This window comes from Engraulis encrasicolus, chromosome 16, assembly GCF_034702125.1.
Source record: "Engraulis encrasicolus isolate BLACKSEA-1 chromosome 16, IST_EnEncr_1.0, whole genome shotgun sequence".
NCBI classification, from domain to species: domain Eukaryota; kingdom Metazoa; phylum Chordata; class Actinopteri; order Clupeiformes; family Engraulidae; genus Engraulis; species Engraulis encrasicolus.
In genome coordinates this window covers 51,466,123-51,469,774 of record NC_085872.1, presented here as the reverse complement: position 1 = coordinate 51,469,774, position 3,652 = coordinate 51,466,123, and positions in this window count along the sequence as shown.

Genomic DNA, 3,652 nt, shown 5'->3' with positions numbered 1-3,652 from the left:
CTATTCTGACTCCGAAGGACAGTTTTTATCTCACGAGGAGGATAATGATCGGACGAGCACTCTTTGTTTACCGTGGCGAAACTTCCGAAGATGCCGACATGCGAAGCAAGGATGTTCTCTAAGCACACACACACATTGAAACTCATTCGGTGACTTTATCCGATCTCAAGTGAGTCGGTGGTAGTGGCGAATGCAGTCGTAGTGTCCATACAGGTATTGGTGGAGGAATTAGGGGTGAGAGAAGTGGGTCTGGTAATGTTAGCTTGGGCTCCCTCCATTCAGCCCCCGGTTATGCGGGTAGTTCTAGCCACCTATCCGGACGCAAACGCAATAATCCTGGGATCAGACAAACACTGTTCACCAAGCAGCACACACACACACACACACACACACACACACACACACACACACACACACACACACACACACACACACTCATTCTGTCCCTCTTTCTGACTTCTACTGGGTGGATGGCAGCGGCGAACGTGGCCATATCTCCGTATGGAGAGGTTTTGGTAATAAAACGCACGGTGAAGAGAAGACGCATAGGCAACCCTAGAACATGAATGTTTTAGACTCGTTGTTGACAATCAGACTGGTCACAGCGTTTTGACTGTCTTTGTAAGAGTTATACAAATCAGTAAAACAGCAAATATAGACGAAAGAGGTGGCGATATATTTCCCTCAAACGGGGGAGAGGGTGGAAGGGCGCTGCGCTCTCCACGCGAGGGGGCGGGGATTGTGTTCCTGATCGGCTTCAGGTGTCAGGCTATAACGTAGCCTAATTACGTTGGACACAATACTACGGACATGATACTTGTGATTACATACCCATTATGTTGACAGTTTGCCCATAGTTTTGTGAAATGTAAGTGACAAACTGTAGAAGTCACTGAGCTAGACTGTGCCATGATCAACCATTTTACTGCCTATACAGCGCCTGCTCCAAAGGCCATAGTAGGCTATACAGATGTAAAAATAGGCATAAATATGAATTGAATAGGCCTATGTGTGTGCTGACCCTTTCTGTGAAAGTTTCACAAGCTAAAAAGGTACAGGTTACAGATACAAACATATTCGGCCCTCCAGGCAAAAGTAGTAATTGTTGCATTATATATTTCAATATTATTGCATTAGGCCTATATTATTGCAATATTACAATATATACTATATATATTCTGCCTAAAACTACTTATTTCCTTGACCATAGTGTATGTGCACTATGTGATAGTAATGGAATGTCAAATATTGCTAAATAAATTCAATAATCTATTGAAAATTATCAATATTTTCCAAAAATTATTAAAAAATCAAAATGGCCGCCACCATATGGCGTCATAATATGCAAATTAGGTATGCATATTTACTCCCAATATAATCTTGGGGTCATCCCCAATATTTGTCTAATTGACAGTCAAGCTCTATCTGTTACCAGTGTCAAGTCACAGTCATTTGAATTTATCATGCCAACATTCAGCTTTTTGAAAAATAAATTGTGTCGCTTATATACTATATATATTCTGCCTAAAACTACTTATTTCCTTGACCATAGTGTATGTGCACTATGTGATAGTAATGGAATGTCAAATATTGCTAAATAAATTCAATAATTATTGAAAATTATCAATATTTTCCAAAAATTATTAAAAATTCAAAATGGCCGCCACCATATGACGTCATAATATGCAAATTAGGTATGCATATTTACTCCCAAAATAATCTTGGGGTCATCCCCAATATTTGTCTAATTGACAGTCAAGCTCTATCTGTTACCACTGTTAAGCCACAGTCATTTGAATTTATCATGCCAATATTCAGCTTTTTTGAAAAATAAAGTGTGGCGCTTAAAGGGTTAATTATCTACTTTAGATGGGTCTGTTATTGAGAGAGTATCACATTATAAATACCTGGGAATCTGGCTAGATGACAAGTTCACATTCAAGAAACATACTGACTGTCTTGTCACTACGCTCAGACAAAAGCTATCTTTCCTGCACAGAAATAAATATCACTTTCCTGTTTTCTGCAGAAAAAAGTTAATTGAAGCTACTTTTCTGTCTTCCCTTGACTATGGTGATGTTATTTACAGACATGCACCACTCTCTAATCTGAAGGCACTTGACACTGTTTATCATTCAGCTCTTCGTTTTATTACTGGGGATCCATATAGCACTCATCATTGCCTGTTATATGATAAAGTTGGGTGGGCTCCACTTTCTCACAGAAGGGACATGCATTATTTTATTTTTATTTTTAAGGCCCTCACTGGTAAACTCCCATTTTATATTTCATCTCTTTTAGTTTGGCACTCCAAACCCATATCAAACCCGCAGCAGCAACTTTTTACTGGAGGTCCCTTATGCCCGCACTGAACTGGGTAAAACGGCTTTTAGTGTCTGTGGACCTTCACTTTGGAATACCCTACAACAAAGGATAGGTCTTCAAGCCTTAGTGTCATTAGAACATTTTAAAGTAATACTGGGAAGTTTTTTATCACATACTTGTACTTGTTTTAACTCATAAGTTTTAATTCATAGTTTGTCTTAATTTTTACCTCTTATATGATTTATGTTGCATTGTGTATGTTGTATATATATATGATTTTATAAGTGTAATTGTTTGTTTTACTCGACATCATTGTAAATGAGGGCTGGGCTCTCAATGATTCTTCGAGTTTAAATAAATGAAAAATGAAAATGTGTGTGTGTGTGTGTGTGTGTGTGTGTGTGCGTGCGTGCGTGCGTGTGTGTCAGTACAGCACTCAATGCACTGTGTGATCATAAGGAAAATATACATTTTAAAACATTTTTACAGTATTTACATTGTGTGTGTGTGTGTGTGTGTGTGTGTGTGTGTGTGTGTGTGTGTGTGTGTGTGTGTGTGTGTGTGTGTGTCAGTGTGAGTGACAGACAGACAGACAGTCATTGCAGGTTTAGAGGGTGGCTCTCCTCTTCTCCAGCTCCTGGTCCACCACACTTTTAAAGTGTTCATAGCTGGTGAACGCTACACCTTCGAAGCCAGGTGTGGTGGACATGTTGGTGGAGGGGCAAAAAGTGAATATTTTCTGGCTGCTTCCAGCCACCTTGTCCTTGGAAGGGGTGTATTTCTTCCTCTGCCCCCCACACTGTGGCACCTTGCAAGCCCCACAAGGCTTATTAGACTTGTTGGGCATCACAGGTTTCACAGCGGGAGGGCGGGGTGGGAGGACAGGGAGGAAGACTGGGTTGGTGGATGGCAGCAACCTCACTGATGGAGCCTGCGGTTGGGTTGGCAGCACCAGGAGGACAGGTGCCTTTGCCACGGCAGAGGGCACGTAGGATGCGGTGGCAGGCTTGGGCTGGATACAGCGGTGTGACGGCCCTGGTTGAGAGTCTGGCTGTGGCTCTGGCTGCAGTTGTGGCTCTTCAAAGTCCAACCTGTAAAAAATAAAAGAAAAAACACACACGCACACACACACACACACACACACACACACACAAGCACAATACTGTGAGTATCATATACTGTAATACAGTGCAATACAGTACAGCTCTCCACAAAAAAATAAACGGATAAAGTAAGTGAAGAGCTTACCTCCGCTTTTCGCCACGCCTTTTGCCAGCGACATGGTGAGGCTCCTGGTACTGCACCTGAGGCCTGTCTGGTGGTGGCA